At 40.3% G+C, this 25,932-nt stretch overlaps 1 protein-coding gene across 1 annotated transcript in view; it reads right to left on the bottom strand.

Moving 5' to 3' along the window:
- LOC111218871 (receptor tyrosine-protein kinase erbB-4-like) overlaps nucleotides 1-25,932 on the bottom strand; it is a 318,365-nt gene that overhangs the window by 127,928 nt on the left and 164,505 nt on the right. The window lies entirely within an intron of this gene.

Raw genomic sequence — 25,932 nt, forward strand, 5'->3', positions numbered from 1 at the left:
TTCATTAAATTGTAGTCCAGCAGCAGACCTTGAGGAAGCAATATTCAGTGCATCACAAAACACGCAAACAAGGGAAGTTTTACAACTTGAGGATGAATAAAAAACAACCAGATATTCACTTAAGCTGACAAAGTGTGTGATGCTGTATTCAGTTTTACTTCCACATTGTTTTACTCTACACAATCGCTCTGATTCCAGCCCAGTTTTAAGCATTTCTAAGAAAATGTAGGCTATTTTGCTGTTTAAATGATGCACATTCAAACTTCAGTTCTGGCAACTTCAACTAGAGTTAACAAAATTATAAATGTACTTAATTGTTGCTCTTCTTGGTAATTTTGCCCCTACCGTATTTGTGCTGCAGAATCGACTATTCTTTCCTCTGTGGAGAGATTAAACTCCTAAAAACACGATTAATTCTTTTCTTTCCTCTTCTTCAGAGACTACTTATCTAGTAATGCACAGTTTTTTTACATGTCAGTGTTCTGTTGTTAGAAGCTGCCACAGACAATCGTGTAATACCAGTAATACCATTTTAGAACCAGACAAAAATATAACTTTTCAGATGTGGCTCCCTAAATATAGGTAACTTGAGCAAGGTTCTATATGGTACCACCACCTGCAACAACATCTACCGATACTACGGCCGATACAGCCCATAATTGGACCCACCAAGGAAGTCACAATTTTTTTTTCTCCTGCATTTCAACTTTCCTGACTATTATTTTATGATAAAGGCAATTCATTGTACACCTAATGCTTAAAAAAGATGTATGGAATAGATTTTTGCCTCTGACCTGAAATCAACTTATTAGAAAGAACGAGGACATGGGTCAGAAAGAGAAGGCAGCAGAGAAGAAAACAAAACAAACAAACAAAATAATAAGAGATAAAACAGGAAAGTTAGAGTCATACATCAGATCACTGACAGCATCTATCTTCAAGGTCACTTTCCACATATTCAATCATTGCCAGCGAGTTGAGTTAGAGCATCAGAGCGAGGATAATTTGCTCCAGGGCTTGTGACCCCTCTGCAGAACTTGGCACAGGGTTCAGCGCTCATGTCCGGGGCCCGGCCTGGGGTGACTGAGCCACAAGGACAGCCATTGCTTCACACTTTAAATGTCATTTAGGAGGAGATATAACGACTGTCGAGAGTTTGGCGAGGAGCCACCCAGTTGGAGCTGCTGTTGCATGAATCAAAGTGACAGCCTGTGTCCTCTTTCTCCCATCCACCATCATGGTAGCTGTCATTAGCAGACAGGTGGTCAGAGAAGTCTTTCCGCGTCGGCCCGCTGATGCTGATAATCAACAAGTCTGTGTGTGAAGTGCTGTTGCAGCTGATGTACTGAGCTGAAATAAGTCCTAAGGAGGGCCCTGGCAGCGTAGTCATGGCGTCTGACAGCTGTCAGAGAGCATGGCCATCAGCCACAAGTAACTAAGCCGCAGTCACAGCTCCGTCATCATTACCCTGCTGATTACCATTAATAGAAACAGACATGCCAGAGTCTGTTGAGTCTGTGTGTATTTATGTGAATGAGTTTTGGGGACTTTATGTTCAGTGTGTGTCTGTGCACTTGTTTATCAGTTTAGAAACTATTTGGAAAAGAAGATCAAGTTTGCTATTTTGTGTAGACAAAAAAAAAAAAAAAACTGAACAGTCAGAGAATCACTAAGGATATTTGTGGCTTTTAAGGAGCAAAACATGACGAATGTTTGTTGTGAGGATGTCCATTTATCAGTGTAAATCATTAATACTTCAACCTTCATAAGTGCACAATATGTTGAGTTCTGTTGTGCCGTCAGTGTGAACACAGAGTTGGACAATCAAGGCCCTCACAAGTTGACTTTATTTCACAGGTCAAGAGCTGAGGATGATTCACATTCACCCTGCTGGGAGTTTGAAGGTCTTTTCAACACCGCTACATAATGAAATAGCTCCAAGTCTATGTAGTCCAGTGACATTGTCCTGGGCATTGTGCCATAAAGTCTCCACATCTACAATCCAGGTACCAGTGGTGTGCGGTGACTTTTACACATATGCAAGCAGAGCTGAAGAACCAACTACAGCCCCAATAGAGAAAAAATATTTTTTTAAATTGCTTTTGTGGTAATCTTCAAAAATATTTACCATTAAGTGACAATGACACACTGCAGTCACAATGTAGAATCTTCCTGCCTCAATATTGTGGCGTTTCAGAACTTGCACTGAGAACCATACACCTTGATTAACAGAAAGAAAAAGATGTCACACATCTTGACCAAGGTGATAAGTAAAGCATCTTATTCTGATTTGAGATGATAAATCACAGTGATTTGCTTGTAGACATGCTACTGCTGCATCTTAACATTTAGGAAGAAAAGACTATTGAAGTAATTTTTCTCATGCCCAAGTTGAGTTTCCATGCATAATATGTGTTATATCAGAACTGATCTCAGAACGGTGGAAGCGGAATCAAGAGCTGCTTGACAAGCACACTTTGGCTATCACCCATCAAAGATCCCAGGATAATCCACAAAGTGAATGTGCAAACTGCTTCTCTCGTCTCTGCTTGACAAGCCTCAGCCCTTGTCAAGAGGACACAGTCATGCTCATGAAAATTACAGAAACGATTGTCACAAATAGCCGGTAGTCAAGCTAGCATCCAGAGACAATAGCTTACTGCTGCCGAAAGAGGGAAGTAAATTACAAGATGAATGCAAACAAACAAAATCAGATCCATTATGGGACAGAACACTGTTCTGAGATCAGATATAAAGAGAGATATCTCTTCCACTTCAGTATTGTTCTAACTGATGTCTGTTTTTAGGTTTAACTGGTCAAGCAGTGCTTGCCTTGCTTGTCCTGATGACACACCCCTGCCAGGTACTGTTTTTCTTGATATCAAAAAGCTGAAAGTGGCACACAGCAGTAAGTGCTGTCAACTCTGGCCGAATGACTCTGAGCATATACAGTAACTGATAATTATTTCAGGGAACAAACTTCATGAGTGTTTTTTTTTTTTTCCAGAGCCTGTTCATTACTCCACTAGCATGGTTGCCGGTTTGTTATTTTCAAGCCACCAAATCAATACTTTCCGAGTGCAGCCTTGCAGAGGGAAATAAAACGAGGGAGAAAGAAGATGGCAGGTACACACGCTTTTCTCCCCACAGATTGTTTGTTCAATAATGGACTGCACGAAAAAAGGGAAACAACTTGTAGTGATTACAGGCCCTTGCTGAGCTAATGGCCAAATCTGCTCTGCGTGGTCACTTTCATTAAACACAGATCAACAAAACAAGCACCCCTCTCCCCTGCCTCCCCACTGGTGCAGGCCAAGTGCACCGTATGCCCACTTCAGGGAAACAGGCACCTGGATTACAGCAAGCTTTAACATATGCAAGCACCTCAAGGAATACAGCTGAAATATGATTTTCAAAAAGGTGTTAATGCCCACAAGAGTTCACATTATGTGATGAAGTAGCAACGCAGGCTTTGGCACAGGTATAATAGCATTTTTAATTTTTGTCTGTGCTTGCACTAAATTTATTCTTGAGTCATTTGCATGGCCTCCTCTATTTAGCCGTAGTGCAATTAGAGCAGTAAATTACCTGCTAAATATAACAACATGACCCATTGTTGTCCTGGATTTCTCCCAGTAAAAATAGCTGTACAGCTATCTTAATACAGGTGTCTGGGGCACATGTGACCGAGAACCAGCCTGATCTTATTGAAACCTAAGTTTTGATGCTCTCTGTCCTCATTTTATATTCTTGTTCAGGGTTTGTTTATGTCAACATTGTCATATCTTACAGCGAAACAGGCGCTGCAGTTCAATAGTCAGAAAGAGAGGAGGTCTCTTGATCTGCTTTAATCACTTCAGTGAATAAGTAGAAAACTGAGATTTTTCAAATAGACAGTGGTATGTTACTTCACTGCATCGAGACTGAACTCTGCGGCAAGCCCCAAACTCACCCAACTCCAAACCCCAGACACACACTTCCCACATGCCTCCCAAGAGATCAGTGCGTCAGAGTCCCAGTAACAGTGAACAAAAGAGACAGAGAGAGCCAGATTCACTAGATTAACAGGGATTTCTCCCTCCTCCCTGCTCCCTCCTCCCCAAGCCGGAGCATTTGTGAACGGAAGTGTGGCAGCGGAACAAACCCCTCACTTGAGTCACCGAGACGTGCGCGGTTTTGAAATCAGGTCCTTCAATCCCCAACTTCTAAAGGAGGAAAAGAGGGAGGGAGGTTTTAGGGTAGAGTCAGCGAAGGAAGGAGAGAGAAAGGATAGAGGAGAAAAGGGAGGCAGAGAAGGAGGGATACACACTGCGGGAGGAGGAGCCCAGTCAAGTGGATCGGACTGGGTCTGTGTATATTTTAATGCATAATTAAAAGCACACCTGTTCCAGTTCAGTAACAGAGACAGAGAGAAAGCAAAGGGTGTGAGGAGAGGTGAACTGTGGGGAGGGGTGATGCAGGGCTGAAAGTGTAATGACACCATTAGCATGTTTGAAGAGACTGAACACACGTTAGCATGATTGCCTTTCATTTCCATACATATTGAGGCGTAGCGATGTGCTCCGCGGGGCTGCGGTCATTGAAGTCAGATACACAGGAGTGAACTGGGAGGGCTTAAGGTTTGCCTTGCATCACTAAGCCCTCATCCTCTATTTCCATATCGCTTCCCTAAACCCTCTGCCTGAGCTCACATCCACATCAGTAAACAGACGCAGAATCTGGATGGAGTGTCTACAAGTGTAAGTGAGAAAATCCCCCAGAGTTTTCCCAGGAGATCATCCTCAGTGTAACTGACAACCTACTGGAAATATAGCTGCTAATTGTCCCATTTTGGAAAGTGAAGGCTTCATTACTGTTCTAACATAAATTTCTGACATGAAATCTTTATAAATGAGTGTTAACCCTGCATTGAGAATAACTCATGCATATCTCTCACAAAGTCACACCTCAGTCCCTCTGGAGGGGCTCAAACCCAATATGAGTCACTTCAAACACCTGCAGTTGATGCTGCCTTTGATGTGTGTGTGTGTGTGTGTGTGTGTGTGTGTGTGTGTGTGTGTGTGTGTGTGTGTGTGTGTGTGTGTGTATGCGCGAGTGTGAGCAAAAGTATATGTATGTGCCTCACTCAAGTATCTTTTATTGCTTAGATTATTATGATGACTCATCTTTGAAGATGAAGAGAAACGATCCCTTCTGTTTCTTACATTACACCTCTCATGCTCTCATGAAACAAAGCTGTGTGTGTATGTTTGTGTGGTTGTACAAAGGAATCCTCATGTGAGATTAGACTTTTTGTTTGTTTTGTTGTTTTTTTTCTTTTGGTTGATTGTAGTAAAAACTGCTTCAAAGAATAAGCGACATGAAGGATTTGAAACATCTCTGTTGGCGTTCCATGTCCTTCCCTTGCTGCTACAGGGGGTCAGTGCCAGCTGCTTTTCAGAGGACTCTTTTGCTCAAGGATTTCACCCAGGATTTCAATGGGGCAAATCAAAGTAAATCTTCCTTTATGGGAAGACAAGACGGGCAATTTTATTTAATTAAAATGTGCGCAAAGCAACGAAAGTACACCACGAATAAATATAAGAAAAGGTAATAGAACAGAAACTATCTGACATATATTACTGAAATTAATCTGAATTTTGTGGAGTGGTTGTTGCTTGTTAATGAGATTGGCAAGAATGGGTGACTTTGCTAAGTCCCTGTTCAGCAAGTGTGCACGCTGAGGCAATGTGTGGTGCTCAGTTGATGTTTGAGTGTCATTGGTTGCGACAGTATGACAGTCTACTTGTCAAGCATGATGACAAGACAGCCCTGTAAGGTGCATGCATCATTGACAGAAAACACCACGGCGGTCAAATACAGAACAAAAAAGGCTGAATACGGAGATAATCATGTGAGCAGACAGAGGTGGACAAAAAAAAAAGAAAGATAAACCTAATGTGTGAATATCAAGTATCTGAATAAGAGTGGGGTTACCCATTTTAATTCAGAAAGAGTTCAGGCTTTCTTAGAAACCCATTACACTATATAATTTTATTTGGCCTATAGGTCCTATTTAAAGGAGGTGGTTCATAATAGACAATGAAAATCTTACTTCCCCCTGTCAACACAGGGAATCCAGTCCAGGTGTTTTATCTAACAGCAATTTATGAGGAGTATGTTTGAATTTGAATGTATTTTTACTCATTTTTATTCAATAACATTATCATGTGTTGTTATATTTTACTACAATAAAAATCCTTGTAGACCTTGCTAAATCCTTGCCACAGGAACAGACAGCTGCAGCACAAACTAATGAGGGTGGATGAGATGCTTCCCATTCACACAGCATATTTCTACAACATCTGGCTCCACTGAAATGTTGTAGAAAGGGCTACTTCCTCCTCGGCTTTGCCACCTGTGCTTCTAGTAACTACAGCGTGGTCTATAGTACAACACAGTGATCCAAAACAAAATCACTTGAGTCTAGTACACACAGATACACAAAGCGCCCCATCTTATAGCTGGCACAAAGCGAAATGCAAATGTCTTTGCTAGTTTCAGACTGACACAGTTGTTTACACACACATTGTTTAAATAGCAAATACACTTTGCACCCATCTGAGCGCCCATGGCCGTGTTAGTGAGGTGTGGTCAGGCGCATTGCTACCTTCAGGCAGTGGAAGGCAATTGCACACTTGACCAATAAAAACCTGGTTTGTCACATTATCAAGAGAGTAATATGCACCTACATAGGCACACAATGCACCTGTTACACACAGTGTGCTGAAAATGCACTTCGAATATTTGGATAAGTCAGGTGGCACGTTACAATAGAGCCCTCAGAAGGTGGGAGCTTTCTTTGTGGCATATTGTGTGTTGTATAAGATTGCCAATGCTTCATGGATGTCTCTTGGACATAAACGAGGCTCTGCAGAGGAGCATTCTTGCTTACTACCTAGTAAATCCACCACAGTGTTTTCCATTCATCACCGAGACTAAATTTGCCCTACCACAGTTTCAAAATGAACCCCTAACTGGTCAGTCACAACTCACCACAAATACACTCTGATTCTGTATGCAACACTGCACTGTTACAATAGCAATCCACCAAGGTTCAAGTGTGTTGGGCTTTTAAATGGAATGGGAGATAGCAATCCAATTGGTTTACTGGATGTTATGCCCAAAACACATCCATGAATAATTAAGAGACGAAGTACAACCCTTTCAAACCATGTGCCTGGCGAATCGACTAAATTAGTAAAAGTGGATATGGACATGTCCTAAATGCACTTGGACCATTCTCTTTGGATCATGCACTTTAGACCCTTGGTTCTCAAACTTTTTCACATCAGAGATCCCTTAACTGACACAAATTAGATCACGGACACCTGCTTGATAAGATTTTGTCCCAGAGTTCGTCAACTGATAAGATTTTTGCTTTTAGATGTTTTATACAGAAAGTGTTTGAAACCCATTAACAAAACAGTCATATATTCTGTCATTTTGTATTAATGGATGGAATTACAGTGAAACAAAATTATTCCACTTTTTGCTGGGGACCCCGAGGAACACCCTAAAGGATCCCTGGACCCCACTTTGAGAACCACTGCTTTAGACTATGTGCTTTGGACTGTTAAAATAGAGCCCAAAGAGAGACGCATACAAAACCACAAACAACAAATATACTTATGCAATGGCACCGTAAAGACCATAATCTCTTCACCGGCTTTGAATGGGTTCACACTGTTTTGTGCTACTAAATGCATTGTTTATTACTAGTTATTACCATCACCTCAGAATAGTTTGAATCTAGAGTAGAAATTTGCAGTGATGTGATATTGTTGAAAATTGATATACTGAGTATTTACTTAATCAGGTAATGATTCTGATGAGCAGTGATCTAAGATAAGGTGTGATTTTATATATATATATATATATATATATATATATATATATATATATACACACATATATACACACACAGATATACATATATGTATGTAAATGGAGAGTCGGTGGATACAGGTGAGCTGTGGGCGGGTGTGCAGTGGTTACAGATCGAAAAGGAATGATTTTTTGCCAACATTTCCTGCCTGATTCCTCTCAGCTTGTCTAACTCCTCTCCCTTGCTCACAGCCCAGACAATGAGGCATGGCACAGCTCCTATTGATTTACTAACACAGTAATTAAGAAAATACATGTGTATCGTTTTTTTCTCTTTTCTTGTTCTTTCTATTGTTTTCATTTTCTCTCTTTCATTCAACACACTGAATTCCTTTCCCTCCCTGTCTGTCGTGCACACACATATTATTAACCAACCAATATAAACCAAATGAACAAGGAATTCATTAATGTGGTAGGAACTCTTCAAGTGTATGCTGAAAATAAAAAAGTATGATTAAGAGTTCTTACATTTGAGTACTTTCTGAAAATAAGTACTTATATTAATCACATTGCAGTTGGGTACTGCGGCACCTGGACTGGAGCATTACTTGGGGATATTGATGTTTGTTGATGCTTACAAGTTAAATAGCATCATAGTAAATTGCAGAAAGTTGGTCATATTAAGTTTTCTTTTCATCTAACTCACCCTTTCTCTCACTTCAACACACATGCACACAAAAATTGTTATTCTGGATCAAGTAGTTGTGGGTTTTTTCCCCATGTCAAAAAAATCGCCACTTCTCTTCAAGTTTCCATCACTGTTTAGCTGCCATCGTCACTTTCTTTGATCAAGAGTCTCTGCATGACAGTGACAGCAGGAATCACATCTGATGCAAAGGATCAAGAGCTCACTTTTAGGGTCAACTTGTGAAATGGCGCCAGAACGGATGGCGTAATGTTTAAAATGTATAATAACTATTTTGTGCCCAACTGCCTTCACATGAGCAACACTTCTCTGAGCCAAGTGACACTTGTTAACAGCCAACTGGAGGGTGTGAGTGGCACATGGCAGCGTACATAGTCCAGCATTATGCATTTCCTTTATAATATATTTGTTATTGTCTCACACCACAATGTGGAGAGAACTTTTCAGAAGTCAGACAAGTGTTTTTAAAAGTTACAGGCCTCTGGGTAAGCAGAGCTTGCAATCAGCTTTGTTTTTATCTAATGTACGCTTAACATTTTGTTTGCTGTAAACTGGTGCATTTCCCAACGTAGCCGTTTTTGATTACAAGTACATGCACTCTAGAGGACTTAGAGCCTACCTAATGCTACATGCCACTGTAGCCATACAATAATTGTGATTGGCCCTGGGCGAAATATTTCTCTTGTTCCCCCTAAACACGAGCGAATGCACACGCAAACAGTGCAGTCAATGGCTACGTCACCATGGAGATGCTCACCATGCAACTCCCAGCCCTCAAACTTGTCTTTGATCGGCACATCGGACAGCAGCCTCGGAGTCAAATATATCAACTCCACTCCAACTCAAACCACCACAGCAACTATCAAACATTCAAAATAGCTTTAGCCAGCCAAGACTAGCAAATCAACACAAATGTAGCTTACACAGTATGTCGGTGAGCATAGAACAAAAAGCCATCGAGAAAACCGCAACAACTCATTATAGGTCATCATCATCAATGGCACTGCGGCCACATGTAATCACACACAGAGATTGAAGTAGCTGCGCATTTTCCAACATATGAGGTGACAATTACATCACTATAGATTTAACACGATGATCATCTTCCATAAAAAGAGAAACCCTTACTCACCAATTCATTAGATGTTCATTCACCGGGCCTCGCGCTCAGCAAAGTCATTAACAACACTGCACAAATCCAGACTCCTGGCTCAGGTGTTCTCAATTTGAGAGTATAGCAATCAAGCTAATGCTAGGCTCCGGCTGCACGTCAACATTGTTAGTAAAAGATAAACTTGGAGCATGGTGAATAAAAAACTCATCTAATGTCGTCAGTTTAGCAGTAAACTCGCCCTGTTCTCTTTTAGCCTTCCTCCTCTGAGCGCCGCTTTTATGTTAAGACTTGCTAAACACTATGCCGTTAACTGAATCGTCCGTTTGCTGAGGAACTTGCTTCTTGTTACAAGGTTGAGAAAAAAATTGACGTCCACTCACGCAAATTAACACAAATGACAGGGAGCAAGCTCATTGGACAGATTACGTTTTCCCAGCAAGCCTTACCTCTTAACTTTTGATAAGAATGAAACCAAATTAAATAAGTGATGTGTACAAATAACATTAACTTTTAATAAATGCAGTTTTGGAACATTTAAAGGGCAATAAAAATATAAAAGAATGTGACTCAAAACCATAAGTTGTAATGGACCCCTGTAAGCTACTGGTCCCCAGTGCAGTTACATCCACAGTTAAACGTATTCAACTTATGTAAAAAGCATGAATACAAAAGTGAACTTCATTGATAAATTGTAAATAAGTAACTAATATCAATTACGACTTTGATTACCAATTGATTGATAACAAATAGTATAAGATCTCTTCTCTTCTGAAAATGTTATTCAGCCTTTTGAAAGTACAAATGGTCAGGGTCCAGGTAACTTAAAATAATTCATCCCAGGAAGCATCAGTCAAATGTTGGAATGAATCAAATGTAAAAAAACATTTGCCTACTTTTTGAATCAAATACAAGTGGAAGAAGAACGTACCAAATGAGTTGAGCTACATTTTGACTCATGACAACGTCCCCTTCAGTAATTTTTTCAAACAGATGTAACGTCTGTACTGTAAACTGAACTTCAACCAAAGTGCAAGACCCTCTGGACTGGAGAGATGTGAGGTTCTTTTCTTTTTCTTTTTTTTTTTAATATAGAAGAAGAAGTGACTACTGTATCTACTGAATGTGTTTACTGGATTCACTCTCATTTCAGGCAGAACTTCAGTTTTCCTTCATCCAAGACTGTCTGGGATCATCGACACTGATGTACAAAGATTGTTCCATAAAGTGGCACTATAGTCTGCTGCTGTCTTTATTGCCCTTATTCAAATTCCTCCCTTGAAATTTCAGGATGACTTTGCTATCCTTGTAAAATATATTTCATCTGGATGAAAAATGGTTCACAAACATTCAGGAAAATGATTTGGGTTTAAACTACACTGAGTCAAGACTATTATTTAAAACAAAACACACAGTACTGCCCTTCATGTGCAAGATAGATCAAGTGTTTCTTTTTGTAAAATTTATTCTATTTACCCTGAATGCTCCTTGCCTTTCAAGGACTTGAATGCAGGCAAATGGAAACCACACACATGCGTGCACACATGCAAGCACGCACATGCGTGCACACATGCATGCACACACACATGCACGCACACACACAGTGAGTTTCTCTCAGTGTCTCTCATCATGGCAGCTCTTTCCCATTTCACCTCCCTGACAGTTCCTGAATTGAGCTCGGAAGCCCTCTGTCATTAAGACTGACTTTCACCTTTGGCAGGAAAATGAATAGTGTGGTGTTCACCTTATGCTATGAGAACCATTAATACAGAGTGAGAAGAGAGAGCCATATTCTTCACATTACCGCCTTCTTTCAGTACCATTTTATTTGATGTATACTTTATTAATTCCTGTAATTTATCCACTACACTTTATCTGTAACTATTTAGATGTAGTGGACAACATCACGGCACCTAATGACCATCTCCAGCTCTGTAGCCAATGCAAATGGTGGCAATGTTCCTTATAACTAGCATTGGATAAACATTCCTTTTGAGGTTGGAGGAAATGCAAATGCAAAGTAATTGTAGTGCTGCACGTTGTGTGATAAGTACAATATTTAAATAAATCAATGATGGCCAACATCCATATTGGAATTGGCAAACTGCTTTTGATGCTGTGTGAAAGTTATCTAAGTTATCAAAGTCTGTCAGATAATGGCATTCATTGGCTACTTTCCAAAGGTTCTTTCATTAACTTCAGTTAGCTTCACACTTGTCTCTAGTTGGACATCACAGAGAATCCGATGTTGTGTCCCTCACATTTTAATTTTCAATGTAATGCCAAGTAGCAGGCAGCATCAATTTCATCCTCCATTTGCCTTCTGCATCGTACCTTGAGAAGAGAGATAAAGACAGATAGAAAAGGAGAACAGTGGAGTGACACCTCTTCCCATGAGGGGAAACTGCGACTCCATCAGAGCACGGGTAATGAGTGGACTCCTGTGGGGAATTCTCCAAATGGACTAATTTGTAATTGATTCAGCGCATTAATTACCGGCCTGGTTACGCCTGTGTCATGGTTAATATTGTGCCGATCTGACGAGGCTGGGAGGCCCGTCTGCATTGGGACTGTTCGGGTGAGGCAGCCATTATTCAATTATGCCGCACATATCGGCGACGAGGCAAGTCTTAATCCAAGAATAATCACTTCCCCACGCTCCCCTACTATAAGCTGATGTGTGAGAGGAGGGTGTTTGGGTGGGTGGTAGTCCTAGATCCATGTAGCCCATGGTTAGCTCCTTAATCAGGCCTGCAAACTAAATCCCATTGGTGCTTTTAAGTTTTCTACCAGTAGAAGAAAATCCTGCACTCTAATGAAGGTTCTCACTGATTCTGTGATACAATTGTACATTGTGTTGGTGATATACAGTATGTCTTCCAGTTTTCATGTGTAACTCCCCCAGATTATTCACTAATATTTGTCACAGTTTTGAATAAAAAGATGAGATACTTTACAATAATGTGTGCTCATTTACAAACAAAGTATCACTGTATTAATTGCACAGCAACATTTGGAGCTACACACACAAAACAGAAAAAAAATCCTGTATACTAAGGGTCCTCTGGCTCTTGTGACCAGTTGGTATCTTTTGGTATCATAAAAACTAAATATCAGCTAGAACAACAAATTTTCAGTCAGTCCTTAACTGAAAAAAAACTGTACTTTTGTAGTTTTTGGTCTTTTTTGGGTCTGTTAAGTTACTTGTTTATCATTGTGTAATGGTATTTCTGTAATTCTATCGCTCTGTAAACTATACTATAGTAACAAACTGTATGTAAAGTATATATTTACTTTCTTGCAATGACATATAGGACATCATTTTGAAAATGTGTGCAACACAGTGTTGTTTATTGGATTGTAACTTTTCATACAGTGTGTAATATGCATAACAAGTCGAATGACCTTTACTGCTGGATTGGTGATGTAATCATCCTATTGCTCTCTGACTTTGAGTGCTATCCTAAGATTATGGGATATAAAAGGTGAAGACACCAGGCCTCATGGGGAAACTTCTCTTCACTGCTGAGGCACGGATATCTTAATTGCAGAGACACTTATGTGTGATTGCTTCAGTATGGATTTCCCCTTTGGAGATATCCACAACAACATAATCCATCCACAAATGTGTGTGTGTGTGTGTGTGTGTGTGTGTGTGTGTGTGTGTGTTGTTACAGTGATGATGAAACCTATTCTACCCAATGAACTATAAAGAATGGAATTATGAGAATTTTTTTTTTGTGATTTAAAATGCTTTTCTTCCTCCTGGACAACAACTTGATCAACACTATTAAAAAGGCTACAGGCCTCCGCATGTTTACTGCTCACTTTAAAAATGAATCTCATATGTCAAGGAACTAAGTGCTGTCCATGTGACTCATCAAACCAGACCATGTGCTCCAGTTTTACTTACAAAACAAGTGGGGTGCATACACTGTACAGTTCTTTTATCCTTTATCAACTTTTAGTTCAACAACAGTCTGTTTTCAGCCCTGAGCAAGGAGAGAAGATAAAATAGAGGGCTCTCTCTCCCTCACAGTTGATTATATTTCTGCTTTGATCTACGGCGGCCATCCCCTAACCATTCTCTAAGAGTTTGGACCTAGCACAACACAACAAAAACAACACCCACGGCCCTGGGAGTAACCATACAGTACTCCATTGAGCCCTTCACTGCTTATTTCAGTGTGGCAATCTAAAGAGCGCCCACAGGAGCTTTAAATCATCTACAGTCTCCTCTCCATGGGGCACATTTGCTTTCTCTTTGGACAGGGCATTTTAATGCAGAAAGACAGAAAACAGTCATTCTCAAACTGAAGTCCAGGCATCTTCGGGAAACCTTGGGGGCATTCCAGCAGGTGCCTAGAAATGATCCCTGACAGTGCTGGTGGGTTTCACTCTCAACACTGTACAATTCAGACAGTTCAGCAGCCCCGGGCAGATCACAATCTTTCTTCTTAGGAGTTTGCAGGAGAAAAACAGTACAATATTCCTCCTTAGCTGAATCAAAACTGTAGTGGTAATAATAAACCTGTAAAATTATAATAACTAGAAAAACAAAAAAGGAGCCAGGCACACCACAGAACGACTTGATTATTTTAGCAAATGACCTGGAGTCATTTTTTTTGCCTTTCTGGCTAGATTTAAGTGACACACAAATCAGCCCCTGGGAGCACTATACTGGTCTTAGCACCGTCAAATTATAAGTCTAGTCAGACACTTTGGTGCAGGGGGGTTGTCACACAGCGGTCCTGTTACTTGAGCCCTCCACTAGTACCCCAGCGAGACTGTTAAATGTTGCTGTGGGGGAGCCTCGGCCATGCTTAATGTTCCTAACAGCATTATTAGCTAATAAAGGTTGATGGGCCTCGTGGCTCTATAAATTTAGGAGGACAGGAGACGAAGAAGCAGCGGCCGTGTTAAGGTGAGCTCTCAGTCTGGGATTAAATGTATCCCCCTTGTTTTGCACTAAGTCACAGCCTGCATAGGGATCATGCTGGGATTCAAAAGGTTGGTGGTTTTGATTAGATTATGGTTATACGAAGGAATAAACTTAACTCTATTCCAGTCATGTATTTGTATTTTCCTGTCTTTAAACAAAAGGATCATTGTCACAGCAGTTCCACTTGGAAAGGATCAATCGTGATAACTGCTAAGGTGCTTTCTGTTTGGGAGTTCAGGGGTTTTTCTTGAAGCATGGAGTGGATTGCATAGCAGATGAAAAACATTATCATAGATTCAGTGAGTTTTCTTGTAGGTGAGATAATTACAGATCACTTTGAACAGGGGTGCTGTCCCTCAGCTTCCACTGACATATGGTGCACACCATGTCTTTATGTGGAAAGTACAAAAACAACCAGGCAAACAGCATTTACCATCAAGTAGTACAAACAACAGAGCCAGATAATTTGGACAAAATCAATATAAATATACATAAAGAAGAAAAAAGTGAAAGTGCAAATAATGTGACAGGCCAGAAAATGTGGACATCAAAAATTGCTTCAAAATGCTCTCCTTATATCTTGTCTGTGTTAAGTGATGGCCCAATAAAACAAGTATTAGAGTGGAAAAGAAATAGGTGACGTGGCCTCTTATTCTGACCACAGAGGAAATCTCCAAAATTGAAGATAAAGGTCTTGCTCTCTCCACAGGGAACCAAGGAATCAGTTTTCTGACCCACTTGGCTGTCCTCTCTCTCTCTCTCACTCTCTCTCTCTCTCACACTCAAACACACGCACGCAGACTCACACACAGACACACACAGCAAGAGAGTGGCAGTATCCGGCCCGTGGAGTTTTACTTGGCAGCCAGACCTATCAGCATTTCTAAGAATTAAACAAACCCAGATAACAATCATGTTTAATTAAGAAGTTGAAGTGTTGTGTTGGAATTAGAGCAGAGCATTGTGAACTGAAGTGACTCTCTGAGTGCAGCTTTCAGATCACGTTCAGTAATAAAAGAAAAGTGACATATTGGCGTTTGCACAAATAAAACTCTGTGTTTTCAAGACAACAAACAAAACAGTTACAACAAATACTATTGTGATTATGTATTGTAATTATGCATGATAAAAAATACAGTGTGACTGTATGAGAGAATGTGTTCTTCTTCTCTGTGCTTTTGAGGTTGTTCATGGGACTTATAGAGACTGAGAGCTCGGGGGAAGTATCTTCCTATGCTGGCATTTTCCACATATTTGCAAAAGAATTTGGGCATGAAAGTTAATTAACCTAAATATATTAGATAACAACTGATAATAATTTTAATCAAGTTAAAGAAAAAAAGGGCAAAAACTACAAATTATAGTCACAAGTATTAACGAGAAAAGGAAGGTTCTATTCAACAGGCTTTCAAACACAATAGAATCCTGTCCGACTATCTGCAGAACTTTGACCTGCTCTCTTTTTCAATTTAGAAGGAAGTTTTAAAAAGTCAAGTTAACCAGTTGAAAAAAGCCTGACAGAAAAAAAGCAATTCTGTGCTTTTTGTGTGATGTCTTTCTGCCCCGCGGAGACAGAAACTGCTGTAATGCACAACACAGCTGTGTGTATATGCATGCGTGCGTCTTTCTGAGTGTGTGTGGGTGTTGGGAAGTTTATTCTTGAGTAGATGGGACATAGGGGAGCAAGTCGGGAGCTGGTGCCTGAGTAAAACATGATAAATATTTGAATTGTTTTAATGGACATCTCCTGTATTTACAGTTCTGTAGTTCATGATGCAGAAGTAGTTTACAGCCAGAGGCTAGAGCTGTGGCAGGATCCTCTGTGGTTTTCAGTGTGCTCCTGGAATGTGAGGTTTATACATTCATCTCTGCAAATGTACATAGTTTAATTTCTCCTCCTCTAGGAAGGTCTAAGCTTGAATACATGTAGAGGTGGTTGGGATTCAGAGTCACTCTTGTGCCATCGTGGCGGCTTGATCAGACCTTGTAGTTGAAAGATGGTTGGTCGAACCAGAAATGAATGTTGCCAGTTGTTCAATCAGGAAGACTATCTTCATGCTAGCTCTACATTTTTCTTGCCTTCACTCTTTCAGTTAAACCAGCCACACGTTTGCCATGATTTTGCAAATCATCTCGTTGCTGTCAAAAATTTTTTTTTTTTTTAAACTTTAAAACAATTTCTTTCTCTGCTGCTCTCGGGTCAGTGCAACCATGCTCCACCCCATTCATCTTCAGATTTCATCAGAACCAGCTTGTGAGGGTACTTCCACTGAGTACATCACATCCATCCAGATTTTCAGCTATTGCTTGACCTCTTTGCCACCACCACCAGTGTCAAGGCTCCATTTTGGGGGATATTCCAGTAAAGCTCATGGTGTAACTACCCCTGCAAACTGATGATGTCACAATGGGGCAGACTACCCAACAAAATAATTTTGTTAGCTGACTCTTGGCCTTGGACGTAATGCTAGGTTGCTCCTGCCGTTCTGACACAGTCATTTTGCTTTCATATTTTTGGTTTTGGAAAGACAAAAAAAAAACCTTCAGAAATGTGCCTGGATACAGTTGCTAAAGTATGACTGGACAAAAATAAAAGGGTACAGCAAATATTCAAATATATAATTAATTTGTAATCAAACTTTACCGTTATATCCATATCAGATGGGAACAACATCGACTGACTCTATCTGGAATATATTGAAATATCATCAACCTGGCAATTTATAATCCTAAACATTTTCCATTTCCACTTTCTCTTTATTTCCCTCTCTGTCTCTCTCTTTTCATCACCAAATCTTTTTCGCCTCTCTCCTTTTTTTTTTTTACTTGCTCTTATACTGTAGATGTCAATGAAAGAGCCGTAAATGTCAGACCAATTTTTTCTTCCCAGATAGTTGTGCACGGAGTTAGACAAAAGCCTATGTAATTACGGTAGTAGTCACTGGTCCATTAGTGATAAAGGCATGATGTCGCATGGGTGGAGCTGGCACTGTTAGTACCCCATAATGCATTCATTTCATGGTTAAAGCTGCAATTATTCTAAAAGAGACTCTCTTTCTTATTCTCTATCTATTTCACAGTTTCTTTAGGTTTCTTTTCTTCCCCATACACCCTGCCGCTTCTCCTTCCTGTCTCCTTTGCAGTCCCTTTATCTACACTATGACACTGTAAGGCAATGGGATATTATCAGCATAAAACAGTGTCATCAACTCAATGAGCAATTAAGCTATTCTCTCATCTTTTTGGAGGAAGTTGGAAACACTCTGAATAGAACAAAAAAAAAAAACATTTCCTCCCCCACCACATCTGTCACGTTTGTATCTTGTACTCTGATAGGAGACCTTTTGGTTTCTTTTGTGGTTCCTCCTCAGATAACACAGAAGTACTTTTGGAGGACAGATAGGAGCAACAATGGTGTCTCCTGTTGCGTGAGTCTACGAGAAGCTGGGCTTATGGTAGACCTTGTCTCTATTACAGTCACAATAATGAAGCACATTAAGCTTGGACATGAACATTTGTCCAACTTTGCCCAACTGATTGATTGATGGATTGATTGATTGATTGACTCCTTACTCAGACTTTATGTTCATGATAACAAAGCAGTGATTAGATTCTGAGACAGTATGTAGAAAGGGGCCTGTAGAACAACCTGGGGGATTAACAGTACATTGCGTCTCTGTTTCATTTCAATACTATAATGAATGCCAGAACCACAATTAAGTGCAGGAAAGAGCTGAACAAATTATATTGGACAAGACAAAGAAAAAAATAGAGATAAAGAACAATTGGCTTTTATGTGTTCCAACATAGTTGGATAGTGATCTAGAATCACAACCACAGAGTTGGTGAAGGAAGATGTTGATGAAAGAAAGTGATTTGTGACACTAGGGTGAACTTAAGAGTCTCATAAACAGCAATGAATAGACTCTCTGCTGAGGATAAGCTGACTCACTAACTGCTTCTCTCAGCATCTGGTGTCAATTGGCAAGAAGTAGCCTTAAAAAGTTGGATGACTAGATGTGACAAATGAAAGTGAATCAACCATGTTACTGACAGTCAATATTAACAAATGTAGAGCCATACTTGATTCACTTGTCTCCAGTAGTTTATATACCTTCATACAGCAGAGGCTGAAGCATATTTTACTGAATTGCAGCAACACCCCCAATGAGAGGGTAATTTCAAGAACAATTAAAGATGGAAATGTGTTTTGAGCTATTGTATCTCTGTGGATTTTCTCATCAGGATTTTCTTTGATCAGTCTTTCCAAAAAGATAAAACTAGTTCCTGGGGTTTTCCATCCATATTTTATTCTTCCCCTATGGAAGTGAATATAGAAGAATCTGACCATCTCTACATTTTACCAAAGATAAAACAACAATCTTGCTTTGTTAGTATGCTGAACAGAGCTTGAGGCTTATCTGATATCGCTGGCTTATATCAAAAAATCATCCTGTATTGTCCAGATCATGATGCATAGTGCAAGTTGTTCAGTGCAATACGTGTGGGTGGGTGACAGCCAGACAGCCAAAAAAAGGCCAATAGCCAGGGACAGAAAGTGATACTTTGCTTGTTTTTGACACTTTGTTTTCATCCCTTCCAAGTTAATTTGGCTTGCATGGGTCAGCGCCCCTGACCACAACACCCTCCAAGGCCAACCCCCCCCCGATCTCCTCTGACTATTTATTCCCAAAACCCACTGGTGAAATTGGCTGAGGGCTAATCAACATTTAGCTCCTCCGAGTGTGTTATTACACAGCAATTGATGGATGGTACAATTATACCCTGTGTCACTTAGCTAAATGGCTATGTAATCCTAATGAGTTTTTATTCAAACACTGACTAGTTAGCGTGTGGGGGGTGGGAGGGGTTGGTGGGCGGGAATCGGGGGGGGGAGCGCACGGGGTGGGGGCGGATGGAGGCGACGGGTTGGGAAATGCCAACGGAAAGCCACAATAACATCAATAACATACAGTATATGTAAAGGAAAAAGAAGGAACGAGAGGGAGAGAGAAGGGGATTGTCAGTAAGCAACATGATGAATGTGTGTTGCTCTTGTTAATGAAAACCAGCAGCAATACAGCCTGGGTGGTTGAGATGCGGTGCACTTTTCAGAGTTTGAATGCAAATGCAGGGAGCTATACAGTAATGTGTTAGAGTGAAAAGCAAAGCTTATATATTGGACATCACAAATAGGACCTCATGTCCATACTGGATGATATTTATAATGTTATTTGTATAATGTGACTTTTTTTTTAATGTAACCAATGAGTACATTTTTTAGAAAGTGAGAATTTTTCAAATATGAGCATAAACAAAAACATCATCACTCAACACAATGCAGGGTTTTGCAGAAAAATCTGATATCAATGTTCTTCCTATCTTTAAATCACATGAGAAATTACTGATGTTAAAAAGCAAACAAATCAACAAAGTGGTGAATGCTACTTGTTTATGATGATGTACAAAATAAATGCCAAAATGCACCTGGTGGAGGAATTCATTATATAAAATACTGGACATAAATCTGCCACTTTCATTTTCCATTTTTAAATTTTAAAACCAAAGTCTGTAAGATGAAAATGCTCCCTTGGTATTAGATTTTTAGATTTCATTTGTAAGAAGATTGTTTTTGATGTGACTTTTTATAATAATAGAAATACCAAGCTCAAATAGGGCCTTTTGTGCACTGAATCCTCCACCCTGCCTCTCTATGTGCTGTTCTGATGTTTCCTGCTGCAGAAGGAGAATGAATGGAGTCTAAAAAAGTTCACATAAATAGGACATTTGTATATATAAGTATATATTGAATAATATGCCACAGCTGATACTGCTTTTTTTATTTATCATTCAATTATTGTTGATAATATTTTTTAATGTTTATCAGTCAATTGATATCAATTGATCAAAATACATTCTTTTCTTTGATGAAACAAATATAACCAAACAACACAGGGATGGCAGGTACAGAAAGGGAGAGAAACAAAAAAAAAAAACATTTAAACACTGTAAGAAATCCCAGATCACAAGGTTTCAGCCTAAATCCCTGCTCAGCTGGGAAAATAAGGAGTAACCTATGCCTAAATCAGCTGCTGTTGAGGCATTCAAAAAGATGACAAGAATAATCTACATATTAATTAAATTACCACCAGGTAGAAAGATGATAAAGCTTAACTATTCAGACAATGCAAACCAAACTCATAAGGTCTTGTAATATCATGCACAGACTCACCAGCACGGGCTGAATGTGCATTAGGGGTTGGAGGCCTAAATAAAGCCAGAGAGGATTAAATGTGCTGGTGGCTGTTTTCAGTAAGCGCCGTTATCAATAAGGTGTTGTTAATGAGGAGGACTGAATCTGCTTCCAGCAGGGCTATTGTGCTCTGGCCAACTAAGCCTTAACACCAGCCATTCTTGAAAAGAAGTCCCTCATCTAAGTTGCAGGGGGTGGAAATTGATTTCGATCCTCCTGAAAAGTTGGTCTATATTATTCACCTTTTTGGCAGGCTGCAGAGGGAGGCAGATATGGAGTTAGAAAGGTATCAAAGAAGCAGGGTGGGCTATTGTCACACCACAGTTCAGCTTCTCCTCCCCACTGCCTCTCTATTCAGCCTGGCACTGCTCTTTTACGATAAGTACTACCACCCCTACCTCTGCTGTGTGTGTGTGTGTGTGTGTGTGTGTGTGTTTCCAAATGCAGTGTTCTGAGAAAGTCTCATACATCTGCTGCACTGTCTACGCCAACACTAGGTGATTTTTTAAAATTTGCCCCAATGCAGTTACATCCTGTGAGCATGACTAGTTTTCACAGCTGTTTAAAAACCCCTCCTACACAACCACCACGTGACTGGAAGATACTACTGCTGATCAGAATTTGTCAGGAATTCTTAAACTACAAAAATCTTAATGGATCCATGTTTCTTTTTTTCGTGGCTGTTGGTCTTTGTGTCCAAGCGCGGACTCTGAAAATCCAATACAGGACTATCATATTCTCTCTAAAATAAAGAACAATGTCTTTCTCAAAGATTACAAACAATATACAACAGAGGCAGGGATCCTGTGCCTCAATTGAAGAAATATCATACTGTAGACACAGTATACATACAGACAGAAATAATGGTTGGGTAGTAAAGGCACAGGAAAATATAGAGAACAAAGTATTAGCAGAATGGATGCCTGCTTGTAGTACTACACATCATTTACAAAGGTACATGAAACGCTCCTCTGTCTATGTTATTAGCTGTTACACATGCTTACAATTCAGGACTCCAAATTACATTGATATGACATTTTCAGGCAGTATGTAATGTCTACGATGTCAAGTAAACTCAAACAATTGGTTTTACTGGGAATGTTTAAGGTCTGCTGTGGAAGAAAATGACCAGCCTGAGGTCTCTACAAACTAAGAAATGTTTGACTTAAATGTGGTGCACTGACTGTTAGGGTACGGTCCGTAGTAGACATTACACAGGATAAGGCCAAAACAAAAAGACAAATGTCACCCCAGGGGGGGCGCTGGAGAGTTGTAGGGGAGGTGTGGAGGGAGAGATATGAGGCAAAGAAACTGAATGAGGTGAATTTCAGTCAAAAATCATACTCCCTCTGAGAGTCGTAGCTTACGCACAAAGACAACGTACACACATTTTTAGATTCAGTGTGATGTCATCATCTCCAGTGCCCATCGCAAACACTCAATCATAACTCTGCTGAGAAATCCAAGAAAAAAAAGAAGCTTCAGGACTTGAGAGAATCATCATGTTGTCAAGTTCTCTTCAGGATCAAAGTCATCCAAAGAGGAACTTCTAATAGCCAATTCACCACTTTAAATGGTGACAATTTGCCAAAATGTGACAAAGGGAGAGGCAGCTCTCCACATGGAAAAAAAAAAACTCAGAGATCCACTTACTCCCAGTACAAGGATGTCACTCCAGATGGGATTTAAATTACAGGAGGACCAGTGAGTAATTGTGACTGTAAATATGAAAATGTACCCGCGTACACACTAAACTGATGAGGTATATTAAATATACTGTAAAATTCCAAATTAATTTCGACCATGTTGCACCTGTGGCCACACTACAATCTATTCACGCTATTGTTCTTTGCCATTCTTGCTCATTGAAAACATGTCAGTCATTAGATTGTGCATAAAGACATTTCACTCAACAAAGGGAAACATTTTCTCATAATCATTAATGTCATATCTCTTAATAATAACTTTTTTTTCCTTTTTTTTTTTATTCTACCTAAAAATACAGAATAAAAAATATAGATGAAGACAACAACAAAAACTTTTTGTGGCACTGTGGCAAGATGTTTAATTAAAAGTTTCATTCAAAAGTTTCAACACACTGAGGGTAGTGCATTAGCAGTTTTCTGCCCTCTGTGATCCAGTAAAGATTGTCTTTTTTACAGTAAGTATCATTATAAAGCAAGTCATCACAGCTGCAGGGTTAGATATGTGTCTTTTTTTTTGTTTTGTTATGCTGGTTTTCTCTTTTTGCCCTCTCCAGGGCTACAGGTCAGTAGAAATGGAAAGTGAGTATTGGCTCATTTAAGCGATAGCAAATAGAGGCAAGAAAAGGAAAGTTTTTTTTTTGACTGTCAAACACATTTAACCTCTCCTATCAGTTAGTCTTGTTTCATTGCTCTATCAGTCCAGATCATTTCTAAAAGACAGTGGAAAGAAATGATGTGGGCTGACCAACAGTGGGAAAGGAGCAAGAAAATGTATCTGTCAGTCAAACAAGGAGACAGATTTAAACCCTGCTTATGATTACGAACACACACACACACACACACACACACACACACATACACAAAATACTTTGTACTTTGAGACACATATATAACCAATTGCTTTGGACAATTTGAAGGAAAGTGGGTTTAAAATGAATGTCACTGTGGCAAAGAGAAAGTTTTCATATCATTTACAATAACACTCACAGCCTCACACATATACGCACGTACACACTCATAAAAACTTGTATAGAAATGCACAAAAACACACACACATCATCAACGTCGGACTATCATCCCCTGCTTCTCTCCTGGCAAAAGGATAGAGAATCATTCATTTTCAGGAGCAGATGTCCCTTTATCACACACACTTTTTTCCTTTCTTATGCATGCACTGAGAAGAAATCCATTTCGCGAAAGGAGCAAGGAAACATGGAGACTAAAATACTGCTATTAGGCAGTAACATAAAAAAAACAAAACATGATCTTATAGGCAGAATTTCCACAGTGAAGATCTCAACCAAAGGCTTGCTTAAAGGTCTACAGGTGGATTTGATAAGTACAGACTTCCCTTTTGGCTGCTACTGTACATGATAACAACTAAGAGGGAAGAAATGTACCAAGTAAGCTACAGAAAATAACTTCAGATATTGGTGAGTAAAAGATTTCAAGTGGCTTTAATTTCCTCCATCTTCTCCCTCTATGCTGTCTTGCTTTCAAACTAGTTCCTGGCCGAACTCTTTCACCCCATGTTCCCTCTCCATCCTTTCTCCTCAGGATTTCTTTCTCTCAATGGTCTCACTTCCCACCCCACACTGTCCTTCTTCGTGTCAAATTAAAGTGATGGAAATGAACTTGAGGGGACGCTAATTGCAATTGTCAATCCAATCTAGGTCGGGGCTGAAAGACAGGGGCTCCCTTGCACTTCATCAGTCTTCATTAATATTGAAGGAGTTTGCTGAGGAGCAGGGGGCCAACGTAATCTGCACTCATCTAACAGTGCATCAAAAATTAGGAAGCTGGGGAGGGCACTGATGGCGCCTGAGGGACAAATATGCCAGTCAAGAAGAAGGAAGAAGAAAGATGTCAGAAGATGGGTCTGGAGTGCAGGAATATAAGCAGCTTTCAAATGTTGTGGGAAATAGCATTTGAAAGCGACTTCATATGTATCTTTTGACAATTTTTTAAGTAAAAAACCTATATATTGATCACCCATCAGCTGGCAATTGAACAGATACTTTGTATATATTTCGTTGTATATATTTTAACTTGTATGCACAGAAATAAAAATTATATGTTTTAAAGAAGCACTTTGTAAGTTTTGCTATTGTGACATAGCCAACGTTAGCATTAACAGCTGTTTATTTACCCGTCTAGAGCAGCGGTCCCAAAACTTTTTTCAGTGGGGGCCACATCAACTTTCCTTTCTGAGTTGGGGGCCACTTGCTGCGACAAAAAATTTTGTCAAAAGTCCACAAATTTGGTGTCTACGGACTCGGCTCGTCACGCTGAGTAACATATGTCAGCCCCAGCCTTCTGAGTCGCTCCCTTCCGAAGGGCCGCCATGGGTCATCTCTCATATGCTGAGGTGCCACACCAGCGGTCCCCCAAATTTTTTCAGTGGGGGCCACATCAACTTTCCTTTCTTAGATGGGGGGCCGAGGTTAGTCTATAACAGGAAATGATATGGGCCAGGGTGACAACCAGTATTATTGTGGAGATTACAATGATAATTTGTTGTAGCTGCCCTTCGTTTGGCTTTGGCACCACCTGTTGATTTGCAAAAAAAAGTAATAAAGTCTTCACATGTGTTTATTTGAAGTACCACAGATACTCCATTTATTTTATAGAAAATAACAACACAAACTGATGGTAATGCTTGGGGGGGGGGGCGGCGCGGCAGCCGCTGGGCAAGCTAGCTCTGCTTGCTGGGCGCAATGGCTGTGCTGGGGGGGGGGAGGGGAGGGGTGCGGCGGGCGGCTAGCTTCTGCTTGCTGGGCGAAATGCTGCCTGGTGGGGGGGGGCGCCGGCGGGCCGCCATGGTCATCTCTCATATGCTGAGATGCCACACCATTAAGACTAGTGTGAGAATGTCCACTGACCGAAAGTTTGTCCAAAGTCCACAAGTTTGGTGTCTACGGACTCGGCTCGTCAGCGCTGAGATAACCATATGTCAGCCCCGCCTTCCGAGTCGCTCCCTCCGAAGGGCCGCCATGGGTCATCTCTCATATGCTGAGATGCCAACCATTAAGACTAGTGTGAATGTTACAACGGAAAAGTTTGTCCAAAGTCCACAAGTTTTGGTGTCTACGGACTCGGCTCGTCACGCTGAGTAACATATGTCAGCCCCAGCCTTCTGAGTCGCTCCTTTCGAAGGGCCGCCATGGGTCTTCTCTCATATGCTGAGATGCACATCCCATTAAGACTAGTGTTGAATGTTAACCACAGGCAAAATTTGTCCAAGTCGTCACGTTTTGGTGTCTAACGGACTCGGCTCTCAACGCTGAGTAACATATGTTCAGCCCCAGCCTTCTGAGGTCGCTCCTCCGAAGGGCCACAGTGAGGCGG

This window comes from Seriola dumerili, unplaced genomic scaffold (genome assembly GCF_002260705.1).
Source record: "Seriola dumerili isolate Sdu_G_001 unplaced genomic scaffold, Sdu_1.0 BDQW01000052.1, whole genome shotgun sequence".
Classification (NCBI taxonomy): Eukaryota; Metazoa; Chordata; class Actinopteri; order Carangiformes; family Carangidae; genus Seriola; species Seriola dumerili.